This window comes from Hemicordylus capensis, chromosome 3 (assembly GCF_027244095.1).
Source record: "Hemicordylus capensis ecotype Gifberg chromosome 3, rHemCap1.1.pri, whole genome shotgun sequence".
In the NCBI taxonomy this organism is placed as follows: Eukaryota; Metazoa; Chordata; class Lepidosauria; order Squamata; family Cordylidae; genus Hemicordylus; species Hemicordylus capensis.
This window is the reverse complement of record NC_069659.1, coordinates 200,314,277-200,329,143: the sequence shown is the minus strand read 5'-3', so window position 1 is coordinate 200,329,143 and position 14,867 is coordinate 200,314,277.

Here is a 14,867-nt window from a genome sequence, read left to right as displayed (position 1 = left end):
GGCTCTCCAAGGTTGCAGGCAGGAGTCTCTCCGAGCCCTGGGTGGAGGAGATGCTGCTGCCAGGGAGTGGACCTGCGACCTGCTGCCTGCAATGCAGATGCTCGACCCCTGGGTTATGGCTCCATCCCTGTAGCTCTTTGAAACTAAGGTTTCCAAGGTGTAGCAAGCATGAATGGTGTGATGGATGGAGCAGCTCTGTGAGTGGAAAGAGCAGAAGGTTCCAGGTTCCCTCCCTGGCGGCATCTCCAAGATTGGGCTGAGAGAAACTCCTGCCTGAGACCTTGGAGAAGCCCCTGCCAGTCTCTGAACTGAGCTAGAGAGACGAATGATCTGACTCAGGATGTGGCAGCTCCATGTGTTCCTAAGCAGGCAAAACCTAGTTCTAAATGACTCCTTAAGGGGAGGTCAATATCCACTTCACTGCAGTTGCCAGAGCACCCGCAAGAAGCTCCCAGAGCTTGGCCCTGAGAGCGAGCCCAGGCATGCCGAGGGCAGGAGATTTGCCCTCAGCACCTGGACATGGCCGCATGCTTCCCACTCGCCCATCTCTCCCCACAGTGGCGCTCTGAGCTCTCCTCCCATCCCTCAGCAAAACCAGGTCTCCATGCCGCTGCTGGGAGCGCGGCTGATCTCTCTCCAGTCCAGCTCTTCCGACCTGGTGGCAGCTCCACAATTCAGCCCCAGGCGGCGTAACCTGGGTTTTCAACTGTTAATGAAACACACACACACACACACACACACACACACACACACACACACACAGCTATTTAGAAATCTTTGTCCTACACAGAAGTGAGCATCAACGAGAGCAAAACAAACTCACTTTTTGACTGAGAATGTACGTACCCTGTTTCCCCGAAAGTAAGACCTACCCCGAAAGTAAGACCTAGCAGTAATTTCTGATGTACCGCTAATTGCCCTAGTGCATTTTTTTTGGGCTAAAATTAATATAAGACACTGTCTTATTTTCGGGGAAACATGGTAGCATATTGGTCTGTCATCTTATCGTGATCTTCCTCTTAGGTTGCAAGTAAGTGTGATACCGCAACAGGGTTTGGGTGGGTATACCTGCTCCTGATGACAAGCTGGTGAAGCAGGTCAAGTCACAAAGGGGGAAAGAAAGTGATGTCATCCAATATTAGAAGAGAATGAAGAGAAACCTGCTCCGTTCCACACACACTCGCACTGACAGACAGCATCGGAGTGGGGCAGACAAGACAACGGAAACCATGTGGCCCTTCCGCACAGTAAGCCTTCCTCTTCCTGAAGCTCAAGGAAGCAGCAGCCGGCCTCTGTAAAGAGAATGCCCCCCCCGCTATTCTTAGGTAAGAATTAATAATCCCCTGGATTAATTTGAAATTGTCCTTTTCGTAGGTTTTTGGCTTTATCATGCAATCCGTTCTATGCATGCCTACTTCGAAGTAAGTACCATTGGTTTCAATCAGATTTTCTCCCAAGTAAGTGTGTCTAGGATTGCAGCCTTAATTGTACAGCTCAGTGTATTTGTTTTTTGTTCTGTTGCTGCTATTAATATCTCACACTTGGTGTAGACTCCATTTATTTTCTATAGATATTATTTTGTTTTATAAAATTTGCTTTAAAGCACCACGAATACCCCCACCCACCCTTTTCCAGACTGTTCTAGTATTATAAATCAAAAGGAGTCATTCTGGTGCTATTTATTTATGTATGTATTTATTTATCATATTTCTATACTGCCTGATATGTACATCTCTAGGTGGTGTACAAAATTCAACACAATATTTAAAAATCAGCACAGGTGAAAATACACAAAACAATCAAAGCAGTAGCATAAAACAGAAATAAAAGCAGTAGCATAAAACAATTATGAAAACAAATTATTAAAAGAATTGTATGTACATTTCATGTACTTCTCTCCAAATGTGCATGGTGACCCTGAAATCCTTAATCCCTACTACCAGTTCCCAGTACCTATTCTGGGAAACAGCTATTCAGGGAGGTCCCAGGTTCGATCCCTGGAAATGGGCAGAATCCTGTCCAGTCTTGCACAGGGATCCAAGAGGGCGTATGTGCCATTTGGAAGGCAGGACAGAGTTGCATGAGGGGGCATCAGAAGAGGAGGGGGCAGCTTCCAATCCGAAGATGAGGGCAGAGGCGTCTCTTCAGGCAGTTAAGGGAGATCTTGAACCACCCGGACATTTTCCCTTCACAGAGCCCTGGACTCAATGGGACACAGCAGGAGCCAGCAATAAGGAAAGAAAGAAGTGTGTGTGGGGGGGGTTGTCTAAAGCAGAGCCCAGGGGGCCTTGTCCTGGGGGTTGTTGGAATTGGGGGTGGGCAGGCACAGATTGGTGTCTCCCCATCTGTCCTCTCCCAGTCCCAGCTGCAAAGCACCATGTCTACCTCGTGAGCAGCCCCTGCCCCCACTGTCTCTGCCCCTTGCCATCACTGCAGCCTCCCCCTGCACTACCAATGATGTGGCAAGCACTTCCGCTCCAGTAATGGTGAGCCTCGACTAGCAGCAGCGACTCCTTTCCCCATGGGGCCATCCCCAAGCATCCGATGGACACCAGGCTGGAAACTGAGGCTGCTGCTTAGCGTCGTCTCCCACCCACTCTCTTCGTCAAGCCATGTGGGCCCTCGAAGGCAGACCTCAGAAGGGTCTTGACGCTTGTGAAAGTGGGGAGGGGTTGGCATCCCCCCCCCGTTTGTTCTGGAGTCCAGAGCACAGAAGGAGCCCTCCGCACGCCTGTCTTCCTCTTCTTTAATCCAGGGGACTATGCGGAGGCCAGTTCTGCCGCCGCCACCCAGACTGGGACCAGCAGCACCACCCCACTACAGCTTCTGCCTCCAGTGATAGCTCCAGCCCCGCCCAGCACAGTGGCCGCACCCATTAGCACCGACGATGTGGTAAGCACCCAACCTCCAGCGCTGTTTCACCTAGACTGGAAGTAGAGCCTCATCTCCTCCCCCCCCCCCGTCCCGCAAATGACCATTGCAGGCTTTGAATGTGGCCAAGGGGGCGGGGAAAGAGAATGCTCCGCCCCTTGTGCTACTTGCAGGCTTCACAAGGAGGGTGGGCAGAGAAACCCTTCTGCAGAAGCAGTTGCGGAGGCTCAAAGATATTAAAATCCAGCCTAGAAAAGCCCATTGCTAGAGGCAGCAACGTAGGCAAGATACCATGAGGGCAACCACCGCAGATTCCAGTTCAGGATTCTCCTTAACAATCAAATGGACAATCAAATCAAGCCCTCTGGACCTACTGCTGCTTTAAATACTGTTAACAGATTGCAGCAGAAGGTATTTTTCACAGCGCTTAGGTCAAACGCAGCTCCGTTATAGCAACAGCATATCAACACAAGTAGGAATAGACGTAAACAAACAAACAGTCGGTTTGCACAAGTAAAGACTTGGATATATAAGAAGAACAATATGTAACAATATATCCCGGGCATGAGCATGTCTTGAGAAATGAAGAAGGTTTCACATCAATCCTAGACTTGGGACAAATTCAGTTTCTCACTCTTTTTGCTTCACAGCCACAAAGACCACCTTGGAGAGCATTGATCGACCACCTCCTCAGGCTGATCCTTTCTGTGCAAGTAAAGCAGGTTTCGTTCTGGAAAGACTTGTGTGCTTGCCCAGGCTCAAAGGTATTGAAATCCAGCCCAGAATCCCTGTTGCCAGTGGTAGAAACACAGACAAGTTACCATTATGGCAACCACCACCCATTACAGTTCAGGATTCTCCGTCATAACCAAACAGACCATCCAATACTGCAACAACTCTGTATCAGCTGAACAAAGTGCATTTCTGCCCTAGTCAACCTTGATTAAGAAGCAGAAGGGAAAACCCTCCTGCAGAAGCAAATCCCCTCTGGAGCTTCTGCTGCTTGAGATCTTGGGAGCAGATCACAGCTGGAGGAGTTTCCACAATGCTTAGTCCAAATGCAGTTGCACTGTAGCAACAGAGCAATACAAGTAGGAATAGAAAATAACAAACTAATCAAGCAAATAACTGCGGCCAGCTTCTCCTCAGTCTGACCCTGCAAAGGAGAGAGGAGGAAAGGAATAAGTCCCTGCGGCTGGCCAGGGCTTGTTTAGAAATAATGACATGGGAAGACCAGGCTTCTGATTGGCCACACGATTTAACGCCGGGTGGACCAAGACTGTGTCTGTCGAAATGCGTCTGGCCCAAGACACTGGATTGTCACAGCATCTCCTTCCGCTGAGCCACATCACAGGAGCCCAATCTACATGTGCTACAGAACACTTCATTCCTTTGATAGAGACAGTTGTGAACCCCTTTGAAGCGCAGGACTCCCATGTCGCAGGGGCATCCCCTCTCAGTGGTGGGGGCCTTTCTGTCTCTGCCTTCTGATACAGCTGAGGGGAGGGCATGGCATGCAGCAAGGAACTGAAGAACACGGCCTCAGGCAGGTCAGGACCTTGCAGATCTCCGGGCAGGGACACCAGAGCAGGAGTGGTGTTGCTCCAGCCATGTTGACAAGCCCAATGCAGGCTTTGATCTCCCACTGGCTAGTTAGGGTGGTTGTGCAGCATCCTTCCAGGAAGGCTTTGCTGCTGCTCTGCATGTCAGCCACCGTCTGGGGAAATGCATGTTGCGTCCTCTGGGTGCCGAGCCTGTTCTGAATCTTTCTGTCTCAGGTACGAAAGCATCTGCGTGTCCGGGTGGACTATCACCATTTATGTAAGCGTCCCTCTAAAAAAAACTGAACATCGGATGCCAGGACCTGTTTACGTAAGTTTTATGCAAGCTTCACATTCCCTCCAGCAGAAGAATGGGGGTCAGAACCCATGGGGGGTGGGCCACATCCTTGGGCCATGGAGGGATGGAAGATCTTTCTCCCATTCCCCTTGTGCAAGGGGTCCCGCTGAAGTGGGGCTGTCAGTTACTGAGGTTTGGGGACTTCCTAACACTGAGTCAGGGATAGGAGGACGGAAGCTATGCCTCCTCCCCCCACTTCTGGGCATCACAGCTGTGCCAGGGCACAGCAAGGAAAGCAACAGAAGGATGCTGTGGAGAGAGCCATTGATACATCTGGCACTGTCCATCTTGCATCAGTTGGTCCGAATAGACCCCCTCAGTGGAAGACTTTCCAGGATGAAGTACTCCTCAGTCTTAGGCCAGCGATGGGGTCTGTCAGTGCAGAGCATGTCTCTGCTCCTTGGGCTTATCCATTGCCTACTTGCAGACTCTGGTGTAAGGCTTGCGATCAGAGCTTGTTTACCCCACAGACTTGGGTTGGATCAATCTTCACGGCCCTCCTACCCCGCCCTCACTCCCGAGGAAGCTTTTTTGTTTGGTTGTGTAAGCATTGCCACTGCAGGTCATGGAGCAATTCATACACTCTGTGTAAGACAGGTCTCTCTTTTCAAGACATTACAGAAATAGCTTGGGAAAGAACATGACGGATAGGTTGATCGAATATTCACCCATGCATTTAATAGATGGGATAAGATAATTCTCCAGAATGTTCTCTTCAGCTCTAATCAATGCATTGGTCAGTATTCTTTTCTAAGTCGGAACTTGTGATCCTTTCAGGGCAGCCTTTCAAAATCGTGATCAAATGGGTCGGCTAGTGGGGTAGTGTATGCAGACACTGTGAATTAAGGGTGCACCTTGAAGTATAGCTCAGCCCCCAGATGCTGCTGCAGGCCTGTGTTAAGGGCCCTATTCAAGAAGCCAACACTTGTGTGCGCCTTGTGAAGTTTCAATGGATAACACACCACAGAGCTGTCCTCATGGCTATTAGTTGGTGGGACAAGCTCCCAGCCTCTTTCAGGAGCTCTGCACCCTCCCAAGCGCCAATCACATACCAGTCAAAAACCTCATCAGAGAAGAGGGAAAGGAATGCATGGGAGGCGTGTGCAGACTCTGACAGTGTCATCCTACCCAGTACTTTCCTGGAGCATAGGAGCAAAGTTGGAGGAAATGCCTTCAGAGTATCAGGAGGAATCCAGACCTCAGAGCAGTGACCTTGACTCTGTTCCAAGCAGGGGCCATTGGGGCAGAAACCCTTCAGCCTGAGAACCATTCCCCACTGTGCTGACCTCGGCATGGCCTGGCTCTTTTCTCAGTGCCGGCAGGGCCCTTTCAGAGAGAAGGAGCCCTCTTAGAAGAGCTCTCTGGGAAGGCTGAAGTTCCAGCATGCCTGCCAACATAGAACAGGGGCTCAAGGGGGTTCCTTTTTCCTTAGCGGAGCACACACACATATAAACACTGCGGCCTGTGCAGATGGCAGCACTGCACAGTGGGTATGGTCATCCACACATATGGGTCCAGGGCGACTGTGCAGAGTTTTTGGCTTGGGCTGAAGCTGCAAGCCAGCAAATAATTAGTCAGGGTTAGGTCTAGACAATCACATAAGGTGAAGGAGGCCTGCTGCTGAAGAACACTGCTTCAGGCAGCTCTGAGGGGAGCAAGATTCGGGCAGGAAGATCAGGACCTTGGATAGCTCCAGACAGGAACAGTCCAACTGGTTGGGGACACCAGAGTAGGTTAGACGTTGTTTCAGCAATGTCGAGAAGCCCACTGCCGGCTTCCATCTCTTGCTGGCTAGTTAGAGTGGCCGGCTAGCACAATAGTTGTGCCCTTGTGCCGCATCTTTCCACCAGTGCTCTACTGCTGCTCGGAATGTCAGCCACCATCTGAGGAAATGCATTTCCAGCCCTCTGGGTATCAAGCCTGTGCCGAAACTTTCTCTTGCAGGTGGAAGAGCCCTGGCTTACTCAGTGTCTGTCACAGGGAGACTGTTACTTTAAATGTAGACAATGGCGAAAAGAAAAACCTGCCCATCCCATGAGAAGACCTCTCAGCGTACGTTCTATGAAATCTTACCTTCCTTACAGAAGAGGAATTGGGGCCCGAACCCAAGGGCGGGGGGCTGCATCTGGCACTTTCCATCTAGCAACAGTTTGTTCTCATGTCCTCCCACCCTGGGAGCCTTTCCAGTCCGAGGTGATCCTCTGCCTTAGGCCAGATCTCGGGACGGTCAGTGCAGTAGTCCCATGATCATTCCTGTGACGTAGCTGAGATTTCAGAAGTGGGTCTGTGTCCTTTTCTTGATTTCTTTCAGAAGTTGACACAAAGTCAAGATGACACAGGGGCTCAAGGGGATTCCTTCTCTCTTAAGAGAGCACACACAAACACCGCCTGGTCCTGCACAGAGGGCAGCACTGTACTGTGGGAATGGTCATCCGCACATGGCGCAGAGGGACTGTGCAGAGTATTTGGCTTTGGCAGAAGCTGCGCACCGTCCCAATACACCATTGGATAGGGTCAGGGCTAGACAGTCACATGGGGGTCAATGGGGCCGGACACAAAAGATGCTTCCTGACTGCCTCAGGAAGCTCCGAGGGGGAGCAAATTATGGCAGGAAGATCAGGACCTTGGGTTGCTCTGGGCAGGGACCATTGAACCGGATGGAGAGACCAGAGCCCATGGCTGGCTTAGACGTCTTGCTGGCTAGTTAGGGTGGCTGTCTAGCACAACAGTTTTGCGTTTGTGCAGCATCTTTCCAGCAGTGCTCTGCTGCTGCTCCGGATGGCAGCCACCGTCTGAGATCATGGATCTTCATCCCGAGCCTCTGCTGAACCTTTCTGTTGCAGGTCCAAGAGCCTTGGCTCGCTCCAGGACTGTGTGGATTTCTCCCTGAGCATGAGCACTGGCCACAAGAATTTCCCTGTGGCAGGATGAGACCTATGCTCGTATGTATGATGCATTCCCTACCGAAGAGGAATGGGGGTAACAACCCAAGGGATGGCCCGCATCCTCAGGCTCGGGTGGGAGTGCTAAATCTGCCACCCATTCCACTGGTGCCAGGGGGACCGGTAAAGTGGGGCTATCGGGATCTAAACTATGGGGACTTCTTATGTGACATGGCAGTTAATCAGAAAAGAATCCCACCTCTCCTTTTCACCCTGGGGGGCTTCACACTGCTGTGCATCACAGCCAAAGCTGCACACAGGCCCAAGAAACAATTGGCTAGGGTTGGAACTAGACTGACACATTGGGGTGATGTGGAGTGCCACTGAAGAACAGGCAGCTGAGCAAGATTCTAGCAGGCAGATTAGGACCTTGGATAGCTCTGGGCAGGGACAGTTGCACTGGAGGGAAAAACTGCAGCAGGGTAGACCTTGCTTCAGCAGTGTTGACAAGTCCACTGCAGGCTTCGATCTCTTGCTGGCTAGTTAGTGTGGCCGGCTAGCACAACAGTTGTGCCCTTGTGCCGCGTCTTTCCACCAGTGCTCTCCTGCTGCTCGGAATGTCAGCCACCATCTGCGGAAATGCATTTTTGGTCCTCGGGGTACTGAGCCTGTGCTGAACCTTTCTGCCTCAGATCCAAGAGCCTCAGCTCACCCCAAGACTGCGTAGATCTTGCCATGGGAGTGAGCATCACCTAAGGAATCTGAACATCTCATGCCAACACCTATCCATATTCATTTTATGCAAGGCTTAAGTCTCCTATAGAAGAGGAATGGGGGTTGGAACCGAGGGGTGGACTGCATTCTTGGGCCATGTAGGGAGTGCTAGATCTTTCCCCATTGCACTTGTGCAAGGGGGTTCTGGTAGAGTTTCTGTGAAGGTTCAATAGACAACACACTACAGAGCTGTACTCAACATGGCCATTAGCTTGCTAGGACAAGCTCCCAGCCAGTCTCAGGAGCTGTGCGCCCGCCCACTATGAAGTCACGTATGCATCAAAAATTAGATCTGAGAAGAGGGAAATGAACCCGGGGGAGGTGGGCACAGACTCTGGCAGGGCCATGCTACCCAGCACACTCAGCCAGCAAATAACCCAGATCATAAAGAGCCCCTGGTGGCGCAGTGGTAAAAACTGCCGCCCTGTAACCAGAAGGTTACAAGTTCGATCCTGACCAGGGGCTCAAGGTTGACTCAGCCTTCCATCCTTCCGATGTCGGTAAAATGAGTACCCAGAATGTTGGGGGCAATATGCTACATCATTGTAAACCGCTTAGAGAGCTCCGGCTATAGAGCGGTATATAAATGTAAGTGCTATTGCTATTGCTATCAGAGGAAATGCCTTTAAAGCCTGTGTCCACCTCCCACGGGACCCTCCCCTCCGACAACCCAGCCCTCAACTCACACACTAGTTGGGGAACACCAAAAACATGCACAACCCCACAAGGAGAACAGGATTCCTGTACCATTCAGTCTCTGATTTGGACTGTGAAAACAGCAGTCCTGAGAGAACGTTGAGTATTCCCATGATGGAGCTGAGATTTCAGAAGTGGGTCTGTGTCCTTTTCTTGATGTCTTTGACCCAAAGTGCGGAAAGGCAGGATTGCATAGGCCACTACTTGACCTGTTGTCATTAACCTTCTCACCATGGGTATTTGCAAAAAACTCCACCGAAGAATGGGGCAGACAAAGCAGCTCATCCCACAGAATACTGCAAGCCATAGAGGTAGTGTTTGGGAAATGATGCCATTGTTAATATCGCGGAGCTGGGGAGGACCAGCAGAGCTTCAAGAGAGCTGTTCTCATGGCCATCAACTGGGTCGGACAAGCTCTCAGCCAGTCCCAAGCCCCAGTCACGTAGGAATCATCAGAGAAGAGGGGGAGACACCCGTGGGAGGCAGGCACAGACTCTGCAAGTTTCACCCTACTCAGCCAAACTTCACTAACAGCTTGCATATAAGATCCAAGAAGTGCTCGGCATTTGAGTTATTAATCTTTCAAATTCTGCCAAATCTCTGTGAATACCACCTTGCTTTTGTATTTCCTTCTGTGCTATGCTCTTGATTGGTGAATCTTGAAACCAGCCTCCACTGCAAATTACAGCCCTTTCCACAACCAAGGCTGAACGGACCCGACCCTACTTTGTGGTAAGCACCCTCCCTTTCCGGGGAATCCTGGGCTCTCTACTCCTGTGGGATGGTGCTTGGAATTCCCCCCCCCCATCCCCCTATTTCTCCAGCAGAAACCCTGTTTCCGGGTTTCAAGGGTTGTTGCAGTGGTGGTGGTGGTGGTGGTGGTGGTGGTGGTGGTGGTGAGAACAACAACGATGAATTACATGTGTAAACCTGACTCTGACTTGGCTGGCAAATGGCTCTTTTGTTCCACCAGGAGACAGACCCTAACCACCCCAATCTGTCCTGTGGGCCAAACCAGAGAGCAATGCTTTTGCAGCAGGTGGGCCGAGAAAAAGTCCTGAGGCGCTTGCGCAAGCTGGAACAAACACACCACCTCCACCCTGTGGGAAGAACTGCCCCTCCAGCACGGGTGAGCCTAGACTGGGTAGAGTACTAGCAACTTCTCTTTTACAAGCCAACGTGTCCCTCCTCATGTTCCACCATGGCTTGGGAAGCTCACGGCTGCCTGGTAGATCCCAGTAGACCCTCTTCACACCTTTCTTCCTGCCCTTGTATCCATCCAGGAGAACGTATCTCCAGTTTGTATATAAGACCCAAGAAGTGCTCGGCACTTGAGTTATGAATCGTTCAAATTCTGCCAAATCTCTGAGAATATCACCTTGCTTTTGTTTTTCCTTCTGTACTATGCTCTTGATTGGTAAATCTTGAAACCAGCCTCCACTGCAAAGTGTCACTTTCGTGTGTTCCACCAGGGTCCCAAAACCCAACATGTCTGCCTTACCTGTGGCCTCGACCCCACAACTGCATTCCCTAAAAAGAAAGGAAGGTTTGAGACATTGGAACGCTTTTGGAAGCGGAATGAGGTGAGGAAATCAGAATCACGTGGGCCCCAAACGGAGTACTAAGTTCTCTGGGACAAGCTTTTCCCTGCGCTTTGCCTCTTTGCTGAAGCATTTGGGTATCTAAGGCAGGCCCCAGTAGGGCCTCAGCACTCTGGAAAGTGGGGAGGAGGTGAGAGCTGGTCTGGTGGGCACCTCGGGGACATCTTGCCCCCTTGGAAGAGGACAGCAGTTCCTTCCAAGCAGAAGTGCAGATTGCTGCATTTTCAAAGTCTACATGCCTTGGTGAAGACCAGGGAGTAAGTGTGGAGGAAGCGCCTCTTGGGAAGTGTCGCCTCGGTGTGCAGCAGCTGTGAAAAAGACAATTTCCATGCAAAGGATCACCAGGAAGGGGACTGAGAACAGAGCGGCTAATATCATCACCCCTTGAGACATCCACATTTGGAGTCATACTCTGTACAGTTCTGGTCACCATATCTCTCAGAGGACATTCCGGAGGTATGAAAGGTGCAGAAGAGGAAACCGAGAGGATCAGGGGGCTGGAGACCTCCCTTATGCGGCTCAGTTTCCACATCTGGGGCTTTTTAGTTGAGGGGAGAAGGCAACGAAGGGGAGCCACGATCGAGGTTTATCAAATGATGGTGTCTAGAACGTGGAGAGTGAGAAGAATTTCTTCCCCTCCCATTAGACTGGAACCAGTGGCCATCTCATGAAAATGATTGCCACTCATTCAGGAACAGCAGAAGGGAGTCCTTTTGGACACAGTGTATCATGAATCTAGGGAATTCTCTGCCACGGGATGCGGTGCTGGCCACCAGCTTGGAGGGCTTTAAAGGGGTCTCTGGCCATTTCACAGAGGACAGTCCTATCCATGGCCACTAGTCTGGACAGCTGTAGGCCACCTCCAGGCTCAGAGGCAGGATGCCCCTGAGTAGCAGTTGCAGGGGAGCCGTGGCAGGGGAGGGGGCAGGCCTTCACCTCTGGCCTGGGGGCTTCCCAGAGGCAGCAGATGGCCAGTGTGGGAAACATGAGGCAAGACAGGATAGCATGTCTTTCCTAAAGGATCTCCTCTGAAAAAGGGCAGGGTCAGGGAAGACCTCCTCCTTGTGCAGCCATTAAAACCTATCTTCACTCATCAATCCTTTGTCTGGGATGACATCCTCATGTCTCTCTCTTTTCTACCTTTAGAAGAAGAGCAGGAAGAGGAAAAGGCCATATGATCCAGGAGAAGGCCCAAGGTAACTTTGTTTGAAGCTTTCCTGATGTGTAAATCTCCACCTCGAAAGGAAGGCCGGGGTGGGGTGGGGGATTTGAAGCACAGCCAGAGCTTTGGTCCTCCCAGACCAGGACTGGCATCAACGACTAGCAGCAGCTCTGCAGGGTCACAGGCAGAAAAAATAACTTGGCCCGGGGCAGAAATCTCTTGTGGGGGCCTCCGCGATGCATCAAGATGGTTCATGCCCTCCAGCATCCGGATGAGTCTCCCTTTCTGGCCTAGGGTTCTGGCGTGGCTTCTCCCTGATCCACCTTTTGTCCACAAGGGGGAAACGTTCTCGGATGGGGGAGCAGTTGTTCACCTGAGCAGAGCCCACCCTGCGCCATGGGAAGGGGTACAGGTTGGTCAGCTCCATGGAGATGTGGGAACTAGGCCTGAGGCCGGGCCTGAAAGCCATGGGGCTGGGATCGGTGCTTTCCTGGATCTGAACGGGCGGAAGCCTGCAGAGAAAACCCTGGCCAGCCGCAGGGCCTGATTCCTTTCCTCCTCTCTCTTTTGCACAATCAAACGGAGGAGAAGATGGCCATAGTGACACTTGTACTTAACTTAACTATTTTCATTATATTATTTAGTATTATTTGCTTAATTTATGATTGCATAGGAATGAGATATATATAAACTTGGGCGAACCTACTCTTTGTGTATGTATTTGTGTTCTTACTTGTATTGATTTGCTGCTGCTAAAATGCAAATGCATTTGACCACCTCAGCCCTGTGGAAACACCTCCTGCTGGGGTCTCTTCCCCATATTTAAGGCACCTGTAGGTCCAGAGCAATTGCTCCTGTGGAAGGGTTTTTCCTTGTATTTCTTCATCCTAGTTGGCCATCAGTCTCTTTTAGAATCTCTTTAGCGTTTCCCTCAGAGGTTGACAAGCTGCCTTGATGACGATCTTCTTTGATGCCTCTTTTCGTGGGCTTGTCTGTTGGAAAACTGAAGAGCAGATCTGAGTCGTGCAGAAATGCACTTGGCTCTGCTGATACAGAACTGTTGCCTGGGATATGTTATTACATCTATTTCTTCTTCGTATATAGCCAAGTCTTAACTGGTACAAACCTACTGTTTGTTCCTTTGTTTACATCTACTCCTACTTGTATCGATATGCTGTTGCTATAATGGAACTGCATCTGACCTGACCACTATTCATTATTGTTGTTGTTGATGTTCTTGAATACAATCCATGACTAAAAAAACATTTCCTTCCAGTATCTGTCTCATAGGAACATAGGAAGCTGCCATATACTGAGTCAGACCATTGGTCCATCTAGCTCAGGATTGTCTACACAGACTGGCAGCGGCTTCTCCAAGCTTGCAGGCAGAAATCTCTCTCAGCCCTATCTTGGAGAAGCCAGGGAGGGAACTTGATACCTTCTGCTCTTCCCAGAGCGGCTCCATCCCCTGAGGGGAATCTCTTGCAGTGCTCACACTTCTAGTCTCCCTTTCATATGCATTCAGGGCGGACCCTGCTTAGCTTAGGGGACAAGTCATGCTTGCTACCACAAGACCAGCTTTCCTCTCCTCTCTCCTTTGAGGCTGATTGTACAATATGTCACCAAGGCCATAAAAAACATTCTTCCAGGGGACTGACACCATGTAGCCCTTCTGGTTTGGAGTTGGGGGGAGCTTTCTTCCACCCTGGCTACTGTTTGAAAATGCCAAACAGCTTTTGAGCACTTCGCCCCTTGCACGCCCACACTGGAGCACTTTGGCATCAGATGCTTTTCTTCCCCTCTTCTCTTTTCAGGGCCAAAACAAAGACCCCCAAATCTCAGCACCCAGTCTTTGGCAGAGTCAGGCTCAGGTGCATTATCTCCTTCAGAAAAGGTCCCAACTGTCACATTGAGAAGCCCTGAAAAGCAGTGCAGAGGAGGCAGGCAGGGCTGTCCCTGGCTGGGCGGTGGGGCTGTAGGGCTGTGGGGCTGTGGGGCTGTAGGAGCGAGTGGGACCTGGCTGGGTTGTGGGGCTGTAGGCTGTGGGGCTGTAGGAGTGAGTGGGACCTCCTTCTCTAGCTTTGCTAGGCCCCGGAGAAAGGCAGTTTTCAGAAGCCCCTATGAGGAAGCAAGATTCGACGCTTTAAAAATTCATGCCAGCCAATCTTAACAATGCATAGCCAACCCACTACTCTGTTGCCCTGCTAAAAAGCAGGATTTCCACCTCCTTGTTCTCCTGCAGCCAATACTGAGAGCCCGAGCAGTGGCATAGTGAGAGTTCTGGGGGAGACCAGGGGAGACCTGGGTTCAAATCCTCCTCTACTCAGCCCTAATGCTCACCGGGTGATCTTTGGCCAGATACTCAGTCTCTCTCATCCTAACCTACCTCACAGGATTGTTGCCAGAATAGAAGTGGGGAGGCAGAACCGCGCACACCATCCTGACGGAAGGGCAGGATATCAGTGGCATGACAAAATACATGCCTGTGGACATCCCAGATACCTATTTATGTTCAGTATTAGCCACATTGCGACCTCCAATGGAAGTATCGCTTGGGTGGTCAGTGCCAAAACAGAAGGAAAAGTCACCTACTTGCAATCAATTTAGGCGAAATACAGTATATGTCCCCCAATTGGGATTTCAAACTAGACAGCAGATTGGCAGACACACCAACATTCCGTCTCGCCCAGCACCGCCCAGCTCTGACTGGCAGCAGTTTCTCTTTCCGAAAGCACTGACTCTTGGTTCTTTTCCCTAGTTCCCTTTTCTTGATCTAAAATTGCTTCTCAAGCTTCGATGAGCCCTGTGGGGCATAGAAATATCGTTTCAGCAGCAGCAGTATTACATATCTGTTTCGGAAAGAGAGGCAATGCTCCTCATGGAGGCACAACTGGGACACCTGTGGGCAAGGTGGATTCAAGATAACCAGCAGATACGTCTCACCAGACTCTGAAGGAAAAGAAGCCAGATGGGGGCTACTCC